The sequence below is a fragment of the Amblyraja radiata genome, chromosome 19 (assembly GCF_010909765.2).
Source record: "Amblyraja radiata isolate CabotCenter1 chromosome 19, sAmbRad1.1.pri, whole genome shotgun sequence".
Taxonomy (NCBI): Eukaryota; Metazoa; Chordata; class Chondrichthyes; order Rajiformes; family Rajidae; genus Amblyraja; species Amblyraja radiata.
This window is the reverse complement of record NC_045974.1, coordinates 4,417,837-4,441,632: the sequence shown is the minus strand read 5'-3', so window position 1 is coordinate 4,441,632 and position 23,796 is coordinate 4,417,837. Positions and strand designations below refer to the sequence as shown.

The 23,796-nt window shown below is 40.9% G+C and overlaps 1 protein-coding gene across 2 annotated transcripts in view; it reads left to right on the top strand.

The window, feature by feature from the left end:
* Positions 1-23,796, top strand: part of ttc38 (tetratricopeptide repeat domain 38) — a 105,526-nt gene that overhangs the window by 54,587 nt on the left and 27,143 nt on the right. The window lies entirely within an intron of this gene.

Genomic DNA, 23,796 nt, shown 5'->3' with positions numbered 1-23,796 from the left:
GAGAAAAAGTGTTTCCTCGTCTCCATTCTAAACAATGACATGGGTACTTGCAGCAGCACAACAGAATGTCGTTGTTCCATCTGGAACATATGACAGTAAAACACTCGTGACTCTTGTCCAAACCTGTGGTGCCACAGCACAAACACCATGAGACAGAGGATGCCATGCGGGTTGTGAACACATACATCACCATCTCCTCGATGCTATTTATTTACCAGACGAAAACAATAGGGTAACAATTAGGCTATGGGTCGATGGAGCTTTTTCGTTCAGGTTCGTGAACCAACTCACGGAGCTACCTAAATTTAACATATTGTGTAAAAATATTACATTAATCATACTCGTCAAGACCAAAACCTGCACATTTTTAAGAAATATGAGAAAAACCTCAAATTTTCTGAGTAGTATTTTGCCCAATCACTGCACGTTTGACATTGAGTTCGGACGCAAATTGACCAATCCCGCACTTTGTTTTATGGTCGCTAGGCAGCGAGGACCCTGGGATCATGGCTGCCTCCACATTACATCAAAACAATTACAAGGTTTCTAAGGATAAAGATATTGCTCACCTTGCTGATAATTTTGTTTTTCAATTGATTTATCTTTATAAAGTTATGATGTGAACTGAAATAAAAATGATAAATAACAGATAGAGAGCTTGGGTTCGGATTAGGGTCAGTCAGTCAATCGGTCAGTCTGTTGGTCGGGCTTTTCAGTAGGCCGATGGATGCTGTGGAGGATCGGTCGGGCCGTCGGGCTGCCGGTGGGTGGTGAGCATTGGGCCGGGCCGCCGGTGGGTGGTGAGAGCGGTCGGTTGGGCCGGACCTCCGTTGGGTGGTGCAGAGTGCAGGTCACCACATTCAATTTCATAGCATTTCAAGCAGAGTGCAGGCCACCACATTCAATTGCATAGCATTTCTAGCAGAGTGCAGGCCACCACATTCAATTTCATGGCATTTCAAGCAGTTTACAGGCCACCATATTCAATTTCATAGCATTTCAAGCACAGTGCAGGCCACCACATTCAATTTCATGGCATTTCAAGCAGAGTGCAGGTCACCACATTCAATTTCATAGTATTTCAAGCAGAGTGCAGGCCACCACATTCAATTTCATGGCATTTCAAGCAGACTGCAGGCCACCACATTCAATTTCTAACTAACTAACTAAAAATAAAAAAAGATGGAAAAACAAACAGACTGTAGGCAATGCGGTGCCCCTAGTGCCCAGTACATTGCAGACTCACAGTTCAGTTGATTCACAGCTTAGAATGACAGTTGTGGCCTCTCCCTCGCGATCTTCCAGAGTGACTGACTCACGTCCAAGCATCTGGGGTTTTATAGTCCTGCCCCCTCCCCCGGTGATTGACAGGCGAGAGGACCAATCAGCTGATCTCAAGATTTTTTAAACACTCATAACTTTTTTATTTTTCATCGATCGGAAAAATCCTCGGGGCTGCCTCAGCGGAGGAGGACTGTGAGTAAGATGGCCAAAAAATCATAGCGATATAGGGTAGCGTTTTTTCTAAAATCAATATACAGCACATACGGGAAGTGGTCAAGATGAGACTTTAATTATATAGATTTTTTTCTGCCATTACTTTATTTTCCCCCCCTAGATAATGACTGGTTTGAAGAAGGTCTCATGTTAACTGGGTGCTGAGAGATGGCATTATTGCAGAAGACAATAATTATACAAGCAAATCTATTGATGTGTTTTTCTGAAATTTTATTCCGATATTAAAAAAATATGCAAAATAAAAATTGTACAAAAACTCTTCATATCAGTCTCAGTGGCTATTCATTCAATAGTGTCATATTCAGTGGTGTTTGCACCTATCTTTCAAGAATACACCCTTGGCCCTCATGTCATCCCCTGGGGTGCTATCCCTTCCCTTGTTTGTGGAGTGACCCCAATGGTCTCGGCCCCAATGGTCTCGGCCCCTCAATGTTTAGCAGCATAAGGACCGTAGACAGTGGTCCTCCCCACAGAGCCTTGGCGTTGGCTGCACCAAGCTTCAGTACATCTCTCAGCATGGACACCTGAAGTCTGGAATGGACCTGTCGGCAACTCTGAAGGCTCTGTTATCGAACAACCCACACATTCCCAGAATTTAGCTGCTTGAGACGGTTCTGAACTGTCTCCAATACTCGTACAGTAAAACTCCAGCAGATTTTTATAGATTGTTGTATGTTACTTCTACTAATTCCCCATCACAAGTTATTTCAGATATTTACCAGTATTCTTATATTTATTTCTAGTGCAAAAGTTAAATTTTAAATGAATGCAGGAACCAGGGTCCTAGTGATGGGAAGGGAGTTGTGGATTGTGGAGTGCAGGGAGGGCCTTAGTGAGTCGAAATGGAACGTGGCAACTGAGGTTTGGATGAGTGGAAATGGAGTGTCAGAACTGGAGTCGGGTAAGTGGAATAAGTGTGAGAACGAGAGTCTTAGGAAGTAAGGCGCACGGGAACAGGCATGGGCACAGAGCACAGCAAATATCACCTGGTGAACCAGTTTCAGTTTAGTCTATTGTCATGTGCACCAAGGTACAGTGAAAAGCTTTTGTTGCATGCAAACCAGTCAGCGGAAAGGCAATACATGATTAAATTGAGCCATTATAGATGCCAATTGAGCCAATGTATAGATAGATACATGATAAGGGAATAATGTTTAGTACAAGGTAAAGCCAGTAAAGTCCAATCAAAGATAGTCCAAGGGTCATCGGAAAGTGGATTATCAGAATTTTACTTTTAGAGTTATTCTTTCTTAGATAGCTGTACACTACTCCAGATGCGGCCTCACCAAGATCCAGTAAAATTATTATTAAACTCCAGTCCACAAGCAATAAAGAACCAATATGCCGCTTTTTTGTGTTTCAGGCATTAAAATGCCCTGGTCCATCTGAATTCTGCTCATTTGTAGTCTATTTACTTTTATATAATAGACTCGACACAGAGAGTGCAGTTACTGGAAATCAGAGCAACAATCTGGAACTCACCAGGTTGAGCAGCATCTGTGGGGATAAAGGGAATGGTGATGTTACAGGGAGTGAGAGGAGAGGGTAGATGGTCAGTGTAAAGATAAGAAGGGGTGGTGAGACAGGTGCAGAGGTGATTGGGGAACCAAGAAGGGGTGAAGGATGAGAGATAGATGGGGGTAGGGAGGGGAGGGGTGGAGTTTGGGGATAGAAACAGATGGGTGATAGATGGAGGTGGACTAAAGGAAACAATAAGCCAGATGGAACCAAGTGGGGAAGGGGAGAGTGAAGATGGAGAAATTGCTTGAGAAGCAGAAACACAAAGGCCATCTGATAAGTAAGAAATGTGATAATGGGAATTATTAAAGGGAGATGCAGATTGCAGGTAGAACCACAACCAGATGAGGGAGGGGGAAGCTTGTGGGTATGGGAATGTGAATAAAAATGATAGAACCAAAGGAGGATTGTAAGATGGGGAGACAGATATAGGAGTTGAGGGTTACCTAAATTAGAAACGTTCAATATTCATACCACAGGGATATAGACTACCCAGGCACGGTGGTGCAGCGGTAGAGTTGCTGTCTTACAGCGAATGCAGCGCTGGAGACCCGGGTGCTGTCTGAACAGAGTTTGTACGTTGTCCCCGCGACCTGCGTGGGTTTTCTCCGAGATCTTCGGTTTCCTCCCACACTCCAAAGACGTACAGGTTTGTAAGTAATTGGCTTGGTAAATGTAAAAATTGTCCCTTGTGGATGTAGGATAGTGTTAATATGCGGGGAGCTCTGCTCGGTGCGGACCCGGTGGGGCGAAGGGCCTGATTCTATAAACTAAATATGGCGGGTTGTTCCTCTGTTTTTCATTGTTTTCAAGAAATTAGTTGTTATTGATGGCGTTAATCTGCAAATGTAAATCTATTGTGCAGTAATTGGATGACTAGATAGATTTGACTGGATACAAATCTTCACACAATATACCTCAAAATACATCAGAACAAATACAAATCCACCTGCCATTACATTCAGGAGAATCCGTATTATACTTGCACCAGGTGTAGTGCGTATCATACTTGCACTAGGTGGAGTAGTGAGGCCAGTCATGTTCTTATGCCGGATAGTCTGGTATAAAATTTTAAACATGCTATTTACTGACACAATCCCCATCTTTGGCGATGGCTCATTAACTCAATCAATTGGCTGCAGGAATAACATGGAAACTCCTGTCATGAGTTGGTGCATTATTACTGACAACAACAATCCTGTCAGCGCAAAATAGAGATCAAATGAACACGTCCAATAGTTGCATTTTAAACAGCTCACCATATTGTAGACTGTTTCAAAATAGCGAAGAAAAGCAATGGCAAGCATAAATGATTTATGATTGTCCATTTACAGTCTATTCAGGAAGCCAGAAGTATGATGCAATGTTACCGTAACATTCAAATGAACAGCAGAACTGTGAAGTAGTATTGTCTTTATTTTGAAGATAAAGAAATAAATGGCTCTGGATCTAGCAAAGTTCCAACTAATTAAGATCTTTTGTTTAGGAAGGAACTGCAGATGTTGGTTTAAATCGAAGATAGACACAAAAAGCTGGAGTAACTCAGCGGGACAGGCAGCATCTCTGGAGAGAAGGAATGGGTGATGTTTCGGGTCAAGACCCTTCTTCAGACGTCTGAAGAAGGGCCTCGACCCGAAACGTCACCTAATTAAGATCTTTCTACTGATAAGATTAACAAAAATCTGTTGATGGCTCGTGCACCAGATGCAGGCACATCAGAAACTGCATCGAAATAAGATGCAAAATTAGTCAAAAGGATTGAACCAAACACGAAAGTATGAAACTGCACTATGCTCAACCCAAGTGAATAGCAGTCTGACGTAGATGCAGATGCACTGGTGTATTGCAGGCCATGCAAAGGAGCAAAGCTGCACAGGAAAGCAACAATATCATTCCTTCGCTCCATAGATGCTGCTGCACCCGCTGAGTTTCTCCAGCATTTTTGTGTACCTTCGATCTTCCAGCATCTGCAGTTCCTTCTTGAACACAATATCATTTGCTCTTATCATCCTTCATGAAACTGTCTACTCTGAGAATGAAGATGTTTTTGGGTTGTCATTTGTGGCTGGATGTCGGACATCAGTTTCCAGTTTTATAATGATCGGAAATTAAAGTTTAAACTTGAACAAAGGCAACACTCGAATAAAAAGAGAGGAAAATAGGCGTAGTCATGATCAAAGATCTTTGGTCAAGATTCCCAAAATGTGTGAGGATATTAATGCAGAAGCAGCTACAGAGCATATACTACGGAGAACCCAGAAAAGCAAGAACTCATCCCTAAATGACTGACGTCCAGTGGCCTTGACATCCAGCATCGTGAAATCGTTTGAGAGGCTAGTTATAGAACGCATTAAATCCAGTCTACCCAGCGGCCTTGACCAACGGAAGTCCACCTACTGCCACAACAGGTCGACAGATTATGCCAGAACCATAGCCCCTACGTGGACCACCTGGATAAGAGAGACATCTGCGTCAGACTCCTATTCATTGACCACAGCTCTGCCTTTCACACCATTATACCAACCAAACCTATCACCAAACTCACGGGACGGTGTCAGCACTCATCTCTGCAACTGTATCCTTGACTTCCTGACCAATAGACCCCAGATCAGTGTCCCTTCTTTACTCCTTGCACACCCACGACTGTCAGCCATGTACATACCTAATTCAATTTTCAAATTCGCAGATGACACCACCAATGTGGGCTGGATATCACAGAAACATAGAAAATAGGTGCAGGAGTAGGCCATTCGGCCCTTCGAGCCTGCACCGCCATTCAATATCATCATGGCTGATCATCCAACTCAGTATCCTGTACCTGCCTTCTCTCCATACCCCCTGATCCCTTTAGCCACAAGGGCCACATCTAACTCCCTATCAATTAATGATGAGACGGAGTACAGGAAGGTGATCGAGAACCCCGTGTCCTAGTGTCGTGGCAACAACCCCTCTCTCAATGTCAGCAAGATAAAGGAGATAGTGATCGACTTCAGGAAGTGTAGCGGTACACATACCCCAGTTTGCAATGAAGGTGCTGAAGTTGAGATGGTTGAAAACTTCAAATTCCAAGGAGTCAATATCACCAACAACTTCTCCTGGACCACCCATATTGCAGCAACGACCAAGAAAGCACACCAATGCCTTTACTTCCTTAGAAGGCTTCGGAGGTTCAGCATGACCCCGACAACTCTCACCAACTTCTACAGATGCACCATAGAAAGCATTTTATCAGCATGCATTACAGCTTGGTTTGGGAACAGCCTCACCCAGGACCACAAGAAATTGCAGCGAATTGTGGACGCAGACCAGACCATCACACACACTAACCTCCCTTCTATTGACTTAATTTATACCTCTCGCTGTCTCGGCAAGGCCGGCAGCATAATCAAGGACCAGTCGCACCCTGGCCACTCCCTCTTCTCCCCTCTCCCATCAGGCAAAAGGTATAGAAGCGTGAAAACGCACACCACCAGATTCAGAGACTGCTTCTTCCCATCAGGCAACTGAACCATCCTACCACAACCAGAGAGCAGTGCTGAACTACTATCTACCTCATTGGTGACCCTCGGCCTATCCTTGATCGGACTTTGCTGGCTTTACCTTGCGCTAAATGTTATTCCCTTATCATGTATCGATACACTGTGAATGGCTTGATTGTTTTTTATTTGAAAATATTTTTTTTATTGGAGATAGGTACATAACCTATTTACATCATTACAGTCTTACATTTTTAAATTGATAATATTGTCAATTATTATTACATTGTCTCCAATACTTTTAGCCTTTTTTTTTTTTTTTTAAACTAGATAGAACTAAAGAGATAGATGAAGTAAAGAAAGAAAAGAAAGAGAAGAAAAACAAAAACAAAAACAAAACAAAAAAAAAAAACAAAAAAAAAAAACAAAAAGGGAAAAAGATAGTTAAAGAAGAATGGAAAAATTTATTAAAATAAAAAAGACTTCATTCGAGATATATTCGTACATTTCAGAGTATAGTATTTAATCCATTCTTTAGCCCGCGTGCTAGTCAGGTTCCTGTGCTGAACTATTCTGACCCTTTAAGTAATCAATAAAAGGAGACCATGTTCCAACGAATAATTCCTGTTTGTCCAACAGGGAAAATCTGATTCTTTCCACATTTAAGGTCTCCGTCATTTCTATAATCCACATTTTGATTGTGGGGGCCGTAGGGCCTTTCCAAAATTTTAGAATTAATTTTTTTCCTGTTATTAAACTATAATCAATAAAGTTTTTGTGTGTTGTTCTAAGTGTTTGATTTAATTCTAATATTCCGAGTATTATTAATTTTGGATCTGGGTCCAATTGTGTGCTGGTTACTTTAGATATTATACTAAAAATATTTACCCAGAATTTTTTAATTTTTATACAGTTTGCAAACATATGAGATAATGTAGCTTCTAAATGTTGACATTTATCACATATAGGTGAGATATGTTGAAAAATTTTATGTAGTTTTGTTTTTGAATAATGTAACCTATGTATTACTTTAAATTGTATTAGAGAATGTCTGGCGTTTAGTGAACACTGATGTATGTGTTGCAAACTTTCTTCCCAAGTATCTTTCGTTATTACTTGATTTAATTATTTTTCCCATGTTTGTCTGTGTAAGTCCGTCAAAGGAATGTCACTGTCTAATAAGATATTATATATATAAGATATTAATTTTTCTGTATTAGGATGTTTGTTCCAACATTCATCAAGAATTTCTGAATTTCTAATTCGAAAATTTTGGGAGTTCGATTTTACATAATCTCTAAGTTGAAGATATCTGAAATAATCATTTCCTCGAAGTCCATAAGTCTGTTGCAACTCCTGAAATGTCAGAAAAGTGCCTTCCTTGTAAAGTTGTCCCATATTTTTAATTCCATAATTCTTCCATTGTGTAAAACCCCCGTCCAACCATGAAGGCTTAAACAAAGGATTATTCACAATTGGAAGAAAAAGTGATAAATTATCTAATTTTAATGTCTTTTTTAATTGTTTCCAAATTCGTATAGCACTAAATATTATAGGGTTTTCCCTATAAATTTTTTTGTTTAATTTAGACGTAGCAAATAATATCGAACCGATATCAAAAGGTAAACAATCTTCCTTTTCCATTTTTAACCAGTCTGGTTGATGATCTATTTCTTCCAACCAGAAATTCATATTTTTAATGTTAACTGCCCAGAAATAAAACAAAAAATTGGGTAAAACCAAGCCTCCATTTATTTTTGATTTACACAAGTGTCTTTTGTTTATCCTATGATTCTTATAATCCCAGATAAAATCATTAACAATAGAGTCCAATTTAAAAAAAAAGTTTTTTGCCAGATATATCGGAATTGTCTGAAAAAGGTATAATATTTGCGGTAAAAAAATCATTTTTATGGCATTGATTTTGCCTACCATTGAGATAGGAAGTGTTTTCCAGTATTGAATATTCTTATGTAGTTTGTTCAGTAATGGGGGGGAAATTTGCTTTAAATAATGATGTATATATCTTAGTTACATAAATACCTAGATATTTAAATTTTTCATTTACTATTTTAAATGGAAATTGTTGTATTATCTGTTTGTTATGTTCCCTTATTGGCATAATTTCACTTTTATTCCAATTTATTCTGTATCCTGAAAGTGAACCAAATTGGGTTATTAGCTTTAATAAGTTTGGAATACTAATTTCTGGTTTTGTAATGTAAATTAATACATCATCTGCGTATAGAGAAATTTTATTCACTGTGTCCTTTGTGTTATACCCATGTATTTCCGGATGCCCCCTTACTCTTTCTGCCAGTGGCTCAATAGCAAGCGCAAATAATAATGGAGATAATGGGCATCCTTGTCTACAACCTCTAGATAGGCTAATTTAGATGACAACCTTTGGTTTGTAAATATTCTAGCCGTGGGATTTGTATATAACAGTTTTATCCATGTACAGAATTTCTCCCCTAGCTGCATATTTTCCATCACCGAAAATAAATAAGGCCATTCGACCTGATCAAATGCTTTTTCAGCGTCAAGTGAAATTATTGCTAGATCTTCATTAATAATTCTCTTGGAATATATAATATTAAATAATCTTCTTAGATTATAATATGAGTACCGTTTCTGAATAAAGCCTGTTTGGTCAGGGTGCATTAATTTATTCATCACTGTACTTAATCTATGCGCTAGTATTTTAGTTTAAATTTTCTGATCTGTATTTAAAAGTGCAATTGCTCTGTATGATCCCAGGTCTTCCAGATCTTTATCAGCTTTAGGAATAAGTGTTATTATTGATTCATTTAAAGTGTCTGGAAGTTTCTGTTGAGTATATATATACTCATACAGTCTTTGTAAACGTGGGCTAAGCAAATCATAAAATTTTTTATAAAATTCGGAACCTAAACCATCTGGTCCTACTGCTTTACCATTTTTTAAAGAGCCAATAGACTCCTCAATATCCTTTATCGTAATCTCCCTTTCTAATAATTCTCTATCGTTTGAATCTAAACCTTTTAAATTACATTTTATTAAAAAATCTGCTATTCCTTCTGATTGTGCTACGGTTTTAGTTGAATAAAGGTTATGATAGTATTGGAGAAATCTATCATTTATGTCCTTGGGCATTTTTAATAATTCTCCTGTCTCTGTTCTAATTTTATGAATTGTTTTTTCCCCTTCCATTTTTCGTAACTGACGTGCTAATAATTTTTGTGGTTTGTCTCCAAATTCAAAATGTAATTGTTTGTTTTTTTGATAAAGTTTTATTACTTGTTCTGAATACATTTTATTTAATTTATATTTCAATACAGCAATTTTATTATGTTTTGACGTAGATGGCATTCTCGCATTTTCTATATCTAGTTGCTTGATTTCACTTTCCAATGTTTGTTGCTTAATCCTGTTCTCTTTATTATAAAATGCTTGAGCAGAAATTAATGTACCTCGAACATACGCTTTAAACGTTTCCCACATAAGAGAAGTAGGCGTGTCAGGGTTGTCATTTACCTAAAAAAATATTTGAATCTGTTTTATAATATATTCCTGGCATGATCTTTCGTTCAAAATTTGTGGGTTAAATCTCCAATATGCTTGTTTCTCGGACATTCCATTTAATTTAATCATGAATGTTACAGGTGCGTGATCTGAGATTATAATGTTATGGTATTTTGAATTATAAATAAATGGGATAAACGTAGAGTCAACTAAAAAATAATCTATTCTTGAGTATGTTTTGTGTACTGGTGAGTAAAATGAATATTCCCGTCCAGTTGGGTTTTCTATTCTCCAGACATCCTTAATATTAGTTGTATTAATAAATGAATTTAGAAATACACTTGATTGAGATTTTACTTTTTTTTGCCTTGATGATCTATCTAAGTATGGATCTAATGTACAATTGAAGTCTCCTCCAATTATTAATTTATATTGTGTAAATTCAGGAATTTTATTAAATGTTTTATTAAAAAACTTGGGGTTATCAAAATTAGGCCCATAAACATTAAGAAGAATCACTTTTTCTCCATTTAACTCTCCAACTAATATGATATATCTACCATCAATATCCACTATTGTTGAAGAGTTCTTAAAAGGTATTCCTTTACGAATTAGTATTGCAACTCCTCTGGACTTATGGGAAAAGGAGGAATGATATGACTCAGCGATCCACTTAGCTTTAAGTCTATGTTGAGATTCCTTTTTAAGGTGTGTTTCTTGAAGAAATATTATATCTGTTTTGATTAAATTTAGATGTGCCAAAACTTTACCTCTCTTAATTGGTTCATTGATTCCCTTGACATTCCAACTACAAAATGTTATTCCCTGACCCCCTCTTGTCATATTAACATCTTGCATATTGTTTCTAAGGTGGTCTATAACCGAGCAGAAGGTACAACACATAGAACCTGACCCTGCTCCCGAACCTCAAATAGATGAATTTAAAATCATATACATCGCTCTTCCGAACACATCTCCTTGTATTAGTCTTATTTTTCCATTCAAACATTAAGTTATAAAAATATTTAAAGTGAAAAAAGTGATAGAGTTGGTTAGTATAGGTTGAAAGAAAAAGAACTACATCTACAATTAGTGTAGTTAGTGATAGCCACACTAACGTGGCTAGAATTCTAAAGACTTCCGTAGCCTTTGTAAAAAAAAAAATTTCCAGCTCCGTGCCCGAAGAAAAAAAAAAAAAAGATTATTTCTAACATTCAAATAACTTCTTTGGGAGTAACAAACTTATTTACATACCCATACATACACACACACAATATACATATATATATATATATATATATATATATATACCCATATGTATACATACATAAGCACGTAACCCTGCAGAAACAGCGTTCACAACGTTATTATTCTCTACATATCATATTAATTTTTTCGCTAAATCTAAAATTTTAATTTTAAATCGAAAAATAAAGAGAAAAACCGTTAAACTTTTTTAATGACGTAGGCTAATTTACCTCTTGCATATCTTCCTATATAATATAAGTATGTAATTCATTTCTACGTTAATCGAAGACTATTAATTATTAATCATTGTTATCAATCATATACAGTATTAAATTTTTATGAGAAATGTTAATGTTAATAATTTTAGTGGTAATATAGATATTTAATAAGTATTAGTTGTTACATATATAGTTAGGTATGAATATACAGATAATAATATTGATTAATAAACAAAAATACAAAGATCATGGTTTTATCCAATGTCCTCCGTCCATTTCGGTTTCCGAATGTCCTTAAAGCTCTTAAAAGAACTTTAAAGGTCCTTTTAGATCTGGCTTGACTCCTAAGGAGTAATGTAAATTCTTCAGTCTATGGTCATGTTACCGACTTCTTTGGCATATTCCAGTGCTTTTTCATGGTCTGTAAAAAAGTGCTCCTTGGACTTGTAGAAGACTCTTAGTCTTGCGGGGTAAAACAAGCTGTATTTCAAATCAGGTACATTCTTCAGTATTCTCTTTGTCTCAGTGAACAGCGCTCTTTTCTTGAAGACTTCTGCCGGATAATCTCGGTAAATACTGAATCTCACACCTTCAAAAAGGAGCTGTCCGCCTCGAACAATTTTCTTCATTATATCATCAAATTCATGATCCAATTGCACCTTTACGATAATTTGTCTTGGATGGGCATCATCTTGTGTACGACGTCGCTGCGCTCTATGAGCTCGACCGAGTGAAGGTTTGTGATCCAATTTTAAGGCTTTTTGTAATAGGTCTGCCACAAAATCCCGCGTACCCATTTCCTTCTCACTTCCTTCTTTCACCCCTACAATTCTTAGATTCTTACGTCTTTGACGCCCCTCCAAATCAATACACTTATCATTTAATTTGATCACCATATCGGAGAGGCGTTGGTTTTCAATAAGGAGTCGACTTACAGTTTCCGCACTTGTCGTCGCCCATTTCTCAAGTTCGGTTATCGCTGTTCTATGTTGATCAAGTACGTGATGAATGGGTTCCACCTCCGTTTTAACCTTCGTTTCCACCGAAACGAGCCTGGTTTCCAGCACTTCCATCTGATCCTTGATCTCTTCCTCCCTCGTCCTCTTCCAGATTTCCAGCATTTGTTGAACGGTAAAAAGCATTTCTGCTTTAAAATCTACCTTAAAAGAGTCAAGTTCCTCTTTAAACTTCTCTCCAAACTTCTCTCCAAAGGTTTTCATTTCGGCAGCGAGAAAGATTTTAAGATCCTCCATTTCAGACTTTTTCGGTTTCATTTTCTTCGGAGGGTCTTCCTGGGCCGTCGTTGTAACTGAGGCCGAGGCCTCTGTAGGGCCTTCCTCTTCCATCTGCGGTTTCCCTTTATCGGCTTTTTTTTGTGTCCCACGGGGGGGGGTACGTTGTAGCGCCATACCGTAAAGTAGCGCGCCTGATGACGTCACGCAGGCAGCCGTTCAGATCGCGATCGCTGCAGGTAAGACCCGATTTTCTCCCGTTTTTAATTTCTTCGGCACGGAGCTAGTTGGCGCTGGACTCAAGCCTCCATAGCGCCACCGGAAGTCATGAATGGCTTGATTGTAATCATGTATTATCTTTTCACCAACAACTTCTCCTGGACCACCCATATTGCAGCAACGACCAAGAAAGCACACCAATGCCTTTACTTCCTTAGAAGGCTTCGGAGGTTCAGCATGACCCCGACAACTCTCACCAACTTCTACAGATGCACCATAGAAAGCATTTTATCAGGATGCATTACAGCTTGGTTTGGGAACAGCTCCACCCAGGACCACAAGAAATTGCAGCGAATTGTGGACGCAGCCCAGACCATCACACACACTAACCTCCCTTCTATTGACTTAATTTATACCTCTCGCTGTCTCGGCAAGGCCGGCAGCATAATCAAGGACCAGTCGCACCCTGGCCACTCCCTCTTCTCCCCTCTCCCATCAGGCAAAAGGTATAGAAGCGTGAAAACGCACACCACCAGATTCAGAGACTGCTTCTTCCCATCAGGCAACTGAACCATCCTACCACAACCAGAGAGCAGTGCTGAACTACTATCTACCTCATTGGTGACCCTCGGCCTATCCTTGATCGGACTTTGCTGGCTTTACCTTGCGCTAAACGTTATTCCCTTATCATGTATCGATACACTGTGAATGGCTTGATTGTAATCATGTATTATCTTTTCACTGACTGGATAGCACGCAACAAAAAGCTTTTCACTGTACCTCGGTCCTCGTGACAATAAACTAAACTGTGGTTAACTGAGACCCATGAAACAGTTAAACCTGTTAACAGTGTATTTGATATCAGCTGTTAATAGATGACTATCACTTTGTACCTTGACCTCATTCAGTATATAAACGTGTTAAAGTCACTGCTGGTAAGGGAGATGTAGATGAAATGTGCCAACTACACAGTATTTGCATGCTGAGCTAACTGATGCAAAGTTTTTTTTCACACATTTACGTCTATTCATAATCAAATATGGACACAGAGAGCCAGCACTGTCAAGAATCAAGAGTGCTTAATTGTCCTCAACGGACCAATATATATTTTTACTTGCAGCAGCTTAATGACCCATGAATGCAGTACACACTAATAAAGATAATTGTCAAAAAGATAAAAAGATGATTACTATAATACTAATTTAAAAAAACAAGAAATTTCTAGCATGTATTGCTTGCATATATATATATATACTAGACCAAGTGCAGACCTGTTGGGTCTTCTCCCCCAACGCACCCGTTCCCTACCCGTAGCCCCCACGGGAGGCTTGGTCCTCCAACTCAAGCCGTTCCCGAACATAAGATTCCAGTCTTCAGCAGTGCTCTTTAAAAAAAAAAATTGTACTTGCCCCGCGTGTTGCAATAACAATTCGCCCTCCCCCTGCTAGTCGAGCCATTGTGACATCAGCAGTTGAAGCTGGTCGGTTTGAAATTCAAGGTATTTTTATTTTTTTTAAACTTTAATCAGTAATAAGTCGAGAAATAAAGCATAAAATGTTCAGTGAATCTCTGCCTAGAAGGGAAAAATGTGAATCGGAATATGTAAAAATCTTGTGAAAGTTGGCATTTTTAAAGTTTTAACCGCGAATAATGTGTCAAATATAGGATGAAATCTTCACTGAGGCTGATCACTGCTAGCAGAGCCACTGCTAGCAGAAACGTTGCCTATTTCCTTCAGGGTTTCGGCCCGAAATGTTGCCTATTTCCTTCGCTCCATAGATGCTGTTGCACCCGCTGAGTTTCTCCAGCATTTTTGTGTACCTTCGATTTTCCAGCATCTGCAGTTCTTAAACACTGGCGGTGGTGAAGGTTATCTAAGTATGAAAAATTCAATGTTCATACCATTGGGTTATAGATGACCCAGGCAGAATACAAGGTATTGTTCCTCTGGCCTTGTGCTTTGACTTTGACAATGTTTACTAACTTAGGATACAATTTTATGGAAAATGTCCAAATGTGTTTTACACTCAGGCTCCCGGTCTTCAGTGATGGCTGATATACTCAACGTATTGGACTGCAGAAATAGCATGGAAACCGCTGAGATAAGATGATGCATTGTTAGTGGCAACAAGAATCCTTTCAGTGCAAAATGGAGCTCAAATTAACATAATTCCCATAGTTACATGTTAAACAGCATATGAGCGTGTACATTATGGCTCATTGAATCAAACAGTCCCTTCAGCCCAACTTGCCCACACCGACAAACATGTCCCATCTACACTAGTCCCACCTGACTGTGTTTGGCCCATATTCCCCTAGATTTGTCCTATCCATGTACCTGTCTAAATTGTTTCTTAAATGTTGCAATATTCCTTGCCTCAACTACCTCCTCTGGCAGCTCATTCCATTTGCCCACCACCCTATGTGTGAAAATGTTATCCCTCAGATTCCTGTTAAATCTTTCTCCCTTCACCTTAAACCAATGCCCTCTGGTTCTCAATTCCCCTTCTCTGGGCAAGAGATTCTGTGTGTCTACCTGATCTATTCCTATCATGATTTTATACACCTCTATAAGATCACCCCTCATCCTCCTGCACTCCAAGGAAGAGTCCGAACCTGCTCAACCTCTCCATATAGCTCAGACCCTCTAGTGCTAGCAACATCTTTGTGAATCTTCTCTGTGCTATTTGCAACTTGACATTGTTCCTATAACATGGTGCCCAGAACAGAAGACAATACTCTAAACTTCTACACTCAATACTCTGACTGATGAAGCCCAATGTGCCAAAAGCCTTTTTGACCACCCTATCTACCTGTGATGCCACCTTCAATGAACCATATACCAGCACTCCTAGATCCCTTTGCTCTAACACACTCCCCAGAGCCCTGACATTCACTGTGTGAGGTCATGCCCAAGTTCAACTTACTGATAAGATTAACAAAAGTCTGCAGGCAATTGTTGATGGCTCATGCACGAATGCCAGAAAATGTTTTGCATTTTGATCTTGAAGTCCCAGCATTGAAATTAATGCAAAATTAGTCACAAAGTATGAACCAAAGGTTCGAATCAACAGCGCCCTGCGAACCGTCTCCGGATGCCTACGAGCCACCCCAGTAAACCAACTGCCCGTCCTCGCTGGCATCGCCCCAGCCAACATCAGACGAGAAGCAGCCACTCTGGCCCTCTCTCGAAAGGCACAGACCAGTGAATCCCACCTCCTCCATCAGATCGTCACAGAGACACCACAGTCGATCACAACATATTACTAAACCGTCTGGAAAACTGGGTGGGACTTTCGGGTACAGCATTAAAATGGTTTGAATCCTACTTGAAGGACAGGGACTACTTTGTGTCTATAGGTAATTACACATCTGAGCGTGCAAAAATTACATGTGGAGTTCCCCAGGGCTCCATTCTGGGGCCTCTTCTGTTTAACATCTACATGCTTCCACTGGCTCAGATCATGAAAAACATCAAAATATGTTACCATAGTTATGCAGACGACACACAAATCTACATAACAATATCACCAGGAGACTATAGTCCAATACAAGAGTAGATGCATTGAGCAAATCAACGATTGGATGAACCAGAATTTTCTCCAATTAAACAAAGAAAAAACTGAAATAATTGTTTTTGGACCCAAGAAAGAACGATTAAAAGTTAGCACCCAGCTTCAAATGGTAATGCTAAAAACAACAAACCAAGCCAGAAACTTAGGAGTAGTCATGGACTCAGACCTGAACTTCAACAGCCACATAAAAACAGTCACAAAGTCAGCCTACTATCACCTAAAGAATATATCAAGGATTAAAGGACATGTCTCAGCAGGATTTGGAAAAACTTGTCCATGCATTTATCTTCAGCAGGCTCGACTACTGTAACAGTGTCTTTACAGGTCTCCCTAAAAAGTCGATCAGACAGCTGCAGTTAATTCAGAACGCGGCTGCTCGAGTCCTCACTAAGACCAAAAAAGTAGATCACATTACTCCAGTTCTGAGGTCTTTACATTGGCTTCCTGTCTGTCAAATAATTGATTTCAAAATACTACTGTTGGTTTACAAAGCACTGAATGGTTTAGGGCCAAAATACATTTCTGATCTTCTGCTTAGCTACGAACCACCCAGACCTCTCAGATCGTCTGGGACAGGTCTGCTCTGTGTCCCCAGAGTCAGAACTAAACATGGAGAGGCAGCATTTAGTTTTTATGCACCACATATCTGGAACAAACTCCCAGAAAACTGCAGGTCTGCTGCAACTCTCAGCTCTTTTAAATATAGACTGAAGACTTTTCTGTTTGCCGCTGCCTTTCAGTAAACAATACAATTTATTAATTACCTATACTGCACTGTAACTTCTATTCCTGGTTTTATTCTATTTTAAATATTTTATTTGATTGCTTGAATAATCTAATAATCGTTTTACATCTAAATGTCATGTTATATGTGTTTCTTCCCAATGCTTATAATGTTTTATGTAAAGCACTTTGAATTACCTTGTTGTTGAAAGGTGCTATACAAATAAACTTGCCTTGCCTCAAGTCACAGTGCCCCTTTGCCATGCAAGCCCAAGTGCTGCTCTGCACCACCCCGGCTGACGCTTCCAAGGCCGCCTGGGTCAAGACGTGATGGAGAGACCAGTGGAAGCCAGCGGAACCATCTAGGCTACACCAGTACATCAATGACCCCATGGACGTCCCTGGCCAGGACCTGCCCCAAAAGCAATGGACAACCCTCAACCGGCTTGAGGACGGGCATCGGACGCTATGGAGTAGCGATGAAGAGGTGGGGCCTCGTGGACAGCGAGCGCCTCCTGCGAGTGTGGGGACCCAACACAGACAGTGGAGCACATAGTCACCAGTTGCCCCAAACACCGGCCACCCAATGGTGAACGAGGTCTGATTGACTTGGACGATGACACGTTGGCCTGGCTCGCCTCAACGGAGCAGGAGGAGGAGGAGGAGGAGGAGGAGGAGGAGGAGGAGGAGGAGGAGGAGGAGGAGGAGGAGTATGAGAAGATTAGGAGAGAGCAGGAGAGAATTCAAGATCCCCCACGAAGCCTCCCCTCCTCCTCCTCCCCTCCTCCCCTCCCCTCTCCCATCCTCCGAGAAGAACCTCCCCATTAAACTGCATTTGATACGTTCAACCCAAATGTCAGTCTACAAGGTCACAGAACAAGAAGCATGCCATCATTGCCAAAAGGAGAGGAAAATTACTCTGCGCAATGGAAATGAACACTATCATTTGCTTTTATCATCCTTCAAGAAACTACTCTGAGAGAGTAGGTGTTAGAGTAGGTGCTAGACTGGAGTCTGAAAGGGACAGTGGAAAACAAGTTAGCAAAGGTGGGAAAGATTATTTATCAGTATGCTGCTGACAGGTTTGGTGTTATTGAGGAAAAGAAGATGCAGATTCTACAGATGGTTATATCTAGACCAAAGATCCTCTAGCGGAGCAAGATAGACCACTCCTGCTAAATGCAATGGGCTGACGTGTGGTACGCAACGGCGCGGAACGTGGGCCTATTTTTCATCCATTTCCGTAACCCAACCCGACCTGACTCGCAGTGTAATCAACGTTGCGGGGGAACAGTTTGTGTTAATAAATTATAATTCTGAAAATGAGGAGAAGATTTTTACCAAAGAACTTTTATTTTTACGAGAATGTTTCCGTAACCGGCTTCCGTCTCCGCACTAGTATCTTTGCTCCGCTACGGGATCTTTGGTGCGGAGACGGAAGCCGGTTACGGAAATGGGGCCGAAAATTACCCACGAATCTGCCCTTGACCGTACTACGTCTTTTTCGTCGAGTGGACCATCTTGCTCGCTGGGTTGGGTTGTGCCTTACGTCTGAAATCAATGATGAGTTCGTGTGTTTTTGATGTGTTGAGTAAGAGGTTATTATCTGTGCACCAAGTGACTGCTTTGTGTGTTTGAGTGCGGTATTCTGTTTCATTATTGTTCGAGATGACACCTATGATGGTTGTGTCATCTGCGTATTTATAAATTTTAACTGAACTATGCTGGGATGTGAATTGGTTTGTGTAGAGTGAGAATAACCAGGGAGACAAGACGCAGCCCTGAGGGGCTCCTGTGCTGAGGTGCAGGGGGTGAGATATTGTGTTATGTATCTTCACCCTCTGATGGCTCATGCACGAATGCCAGAAAATGTTTTGCATTTTGATCTTGAAGTCCCAGCATTGAAATTAATGCAAAATTAGTCACAAAGTTTGAACCAAAGGTTTGAATCAACAGCGCCCTGCGGACTGTCTTCGGATGCCTACGAGCCACCCCAGTAAACCAACTGCCCGTCCTCGCTGGCATCGCCCCAGCCAACATCAGACGAGAAGCAGCCACTCTGGCCCTCTCTCGAAAGGCACAGACCAGTGAATCCCACCTCCTCCATCAGATCGTCACAGAGACACCACAGTCGATCACAACATATTACTAGACCGTCTGGAAAACTGGGTGGGACTTTCGGGTACAGCATTAAAATGGTTTGAATCCTACTTGAAGGACAGGGACTACTTTGTGTCTATAGGTAATTACACATCTGAGCGTGCAAAAATTACATGTGGAGTTCCCCAGGGCTCCATTCTGGGGCCTCTTCTGTTTAACATCTACATGCTTCCACTGGCTCAGATCATGAAAAACATCAAAATATGTTACCATAGTTACGCAGACGACACACAAATCTACATAACAATATCACCAGGAGACTATAGTCCAATACAAGAGTAGATGCATTGAGCAAATCAACGATTGGATGAACCAGAATTTTCTCCAATTAAACAAAGAAAAAACTGAAATAATTGTTTTTGGACCCAAGAAAGAACGATTAAAAGTTAGCACCCAGCTTCAAATGGTAATGCTAAAAACAACAAACCAAGCCAGAAACTTAGGAGTAGTCATGGACTCAGACCTGAACTTCAACAGCCACATAAAAACAGTCACAAAGTCAGCCTACTATCACCTAAAGAATATATCAAGGATTAAAGGACATGTCTCAGCAGGATTTGGAAAAACTTGTCCATGCATTTATCTTCAGCAGGCTCGACTACTGTAACAGTGTCTTTACAGGTCTCCCTAAAAAGTCGATCAGACAGCTGCAGTTAATTCAGAACGCGGCTGCTCGAGTCCTCACTAAGACCAAAAAAGTAGATCACATTACTCCAGTTCTGAGGTCTTTACATTGGCTTCCTGTCTGTCAAATAATTGATTTCAAAATACTACTGTTGGTTTACAAAGCACTGAATGGTTTAGGGCCAAAATACATTTCTGATCTTCTGCTTAGCTACGAACCACCCAGACCTCTCGGATCGTCTGGGACAGGTCTGCTCTGTGTCCCCAGAGTCAGAACTAAACATGGAGAGGCAGCATTTAGTTTTTATGCACCACATATCTGGAACAAACTCCCAGAAAACTGCAGGTCTGCTGCAACTCTCAGCTCTTTTAAATCTAGACTGAAGACTTTTCTGTTTGCCGCTGCCTTTCAGTAAACAATACAATTTATTAATTACCTATACTGCACTGTAACTTCTATTCCTGGTTTTATTCTATTTTAAATATTTTATTTGATTGCTTGAATAATCTAATAATCGTTTTACATCTAAATGTCATTTTATATGTGTTTCTTCCCAATGCTTTTAATGTTTTATGTAAAGCACTTTGAATTACCTTGTTGTTGAAAGGTGCTTTACAAATAAACTTGCCTTGCCTCAAGTCACAGTGCCCCTTTGCCACGCAAGCCCAAGTGCTGCTCTGCACCATCCCGGCTGACGCTTCCAAGGCCGCCTGGGTCAAGACGTGATGGAGAGACCAGTGGAAGCCAGCGGAACCATCTAGGCTACACCAGTACATCAATGACCCCATGGACGTCCCTGGCCAGGACCTGCCCCAAAAGCAATGGACAACCCTCAACCGGCTTGAGGACGGGCATCGGACGCTATGGAGTAGCGATGAAGAGGTGGGGCCTCGTGGACAGCGAGCGCCTCCTGCGAGTGTGGGGACCCAACACAGACAGTGGAGCACATAGTCACCAGTTGCCCCAAACACCGGCCACCCAATGGTGAACGAGGTCTGATTGACTTGGACGATGACACGTTGGCCTGGCTCGCCTCAACGGAGCTGCAGGAGAAGAAGAAGAAGAAGAAGAAGAAGAAGAAGAAGAAGAAGAAGAAGAAGAAGAAGAAGAAGAAGAAGAAGAAGAAGAAGAAGAAGAAGAAGAAGAAGAAGAAGAAGAAGAAGAAGAAGAAGAAGAAGAAGAAGAAGAAGAAGAAGAAGAAGAAGAAGAAAAAGCTACTCTGAGAGAGTAGGTGTTAGAGTAGGTGCTAGACTGGAGTCTGAAAGGGACAGTGGAAAACAAGTTAGCAAAGGTGGGAAAGATTATTTATCAGTATGCTGCTGACAGGTTTGGTGTTATTGAGGAAAAGAAGATGCAGATTCTACAGATGGTTATATCTAGACCAAAGATCCTCTAGCGGAGCAAGATAGGCCACTCCTGCTAAATGCAATGGGCTGACGTGTAGTACGCAACAGAGCGGAACGTGGGCCTTTTTTTCATCCATTTCCGTAACCCGACCCGACCCGACTCGCAGTGTAATCAACGTTGCGGGGGAACAGTTTGTGTTAATAAATTATAATTCTGAAAATGAGGAGAAGATTTTTACCAAAGAACTTTTATTTTTACGAGAATGTTTCCGTAACCGGCTTCCGTCTCCGCACTAGTATCTTTGCTCCGCTACGGGATCTTTGGTGCAGAGACGGAAGCCGGTTACGGAAATGGGGCCGAAAATTACCCACAAATCTGCCCTTGACCGTACTACGTCTTTTTCGTCGAGTGGACTATCTTGCTCGCTGTAGGGTCTTTGACCTAGACAGTGAAAAAGAGAGATTAGTGAAGGAGAGGAGACAGGTGAGAAAGCAATGGAGAAAGGCTACAGATGATGAGAGAGAATGAATGAATGTTTTGCAACAAGAGTTAAGAAGTCGGTTCGCAAAATACTTCCCCCTCCTCATCTCAGGAGAAAGTGAATGAAGCAGGGGCAAGCCAGGTTAGCATTTTGTAGGGATCCATTCAAATTTGTTAAAATAATGTTTAGTCATGTAAAGAGTAGAAAGCTCAAAGCTTCAAATGAAGAGTTAGAGAAATAATTAAAAAGGACATACCCAACGCAGAAATGAATAAATAAATGGGTTCCACCTCCAGGTATACAGCCCTTAGGAGAGATAAAGCATAAGATAGATGGTTGCAACTAACATGGAGTTAGAAAACAGTGCTACTCTGGAGCAAGCCAGCAGAAACTCTACACACACAATATGTTACTCAAAAGCAGCAGATATGCCTTGGGTCCACCTGAAGATCAAGGCCGATGAAAACCAACAAACCCACACATTCAAAACGAACGCAGACAGAAAATACATAAAATACCATGTGGACACTACCTGAGAGCAATAAATACTTTAAAAGACCAATAATTAACAATTAAAAATAAAAAAATGCAAAAATGCATCCCCCTACAGCCTTATAAAATCTAATGGCTGCAGGGGTGAAGGATCTCCTGAACCGCTCCGTCCTACAGCGCAGGGAGAGGAGCTGGTTGTTGTTCCGGTGCTCTTTTGACTCTCCAGAATTACATGGAGGGGATGCCTGGGGATTTTCAGGATGACCTGCACCTTGCGCCTCATACGCCTCTCAAGCATCCCAGAGTCCACTCTCCCCTCCAGCACTGAGCTAGCTCGTTTAACCAAGTTGTCCAGCTTCTTGTTGTTTTTTGCACTAATGCTGTTGCCCCAGCAGACAACAGCGTAGAAAATAACACTTGCAACCACAGTGTTGTAAAACATGTGCAGCATATCATTACGCACATTGAAGGCTTTGAGCCTTCTGAGGAAAAAGAGTCTGCTCTGGCCTTTTTTGTGGAGGAAGTCAGAGTTGACAGACCAGTCCAGTTTGTTTTATAACGAAAGCACATCAGCACCTCTACTTCCTGAGAAGATTACGGAGAGTCGGTATGTCAAGGAGGACTCTCTCTAACTTCTACAGGTGCACAGTAGAGAGCATGCTGACCGGTTGCATCGTGGCTTGGTTCGGCAACTTGAGCGCCCAGGAGCGGAAAAGACTACAAAAAGTAGTAAACACTGCCCAGTCCATCATCGGCTCTGACCTCCCTTCCATCGAGGGGATCTATCGCAGTCGCTGCCTCAAAAAGGCTGGCAGCATCATCAAGGACCCACATCATCCTGGCCACACACTCATCTCCCCGCTACCTTCAGGTAGAAGGTACAGGAGCCTGAAGACTGCAACGTCCAGGTTCAGAAACAGCTTCTTCCCCACAGTCATCATGCTATTGAACTGAACTCAAACAAAACTCAGAACATTAATAGCCCAATATCTGTATATTTGCACTTTATCAGTTTATTTATTCATGTGTGTATATATTTATACAATGGTATATGGACACACTGATCTGTTCTGTATTCATGCCTTCTATATTCTGTTGTGCGGAAGCAAAGCAAGAATTTCATTGTCCTATCTGGGTCCCATGACAATAAACTCTCTTGAGTTGTTTCAGCCCTTCTTCAGACTGAGAGTCAGGGAGGAGGGAAACTAGAGATAAGGAAGGGTAAGGTGTGAAAACGAGACATCAAAAGAGATGCTGTCCAAGGAATGGAAGAAGGGTCTCAACCTTAAACGTCACGCATTCCTTTTCTCCAGAGTTGCTGCCTGTCCCACTGAGTTACTACTGCGTTTTGTGTCTATCTTCGGTGTAAACCAGTTTCTCCAATTCCTTCTTACACAGGGGAACCAGGGGCCTGGTGTAGGTGCGTGGAAACCACACCACATAGAAACATGGAATCATAG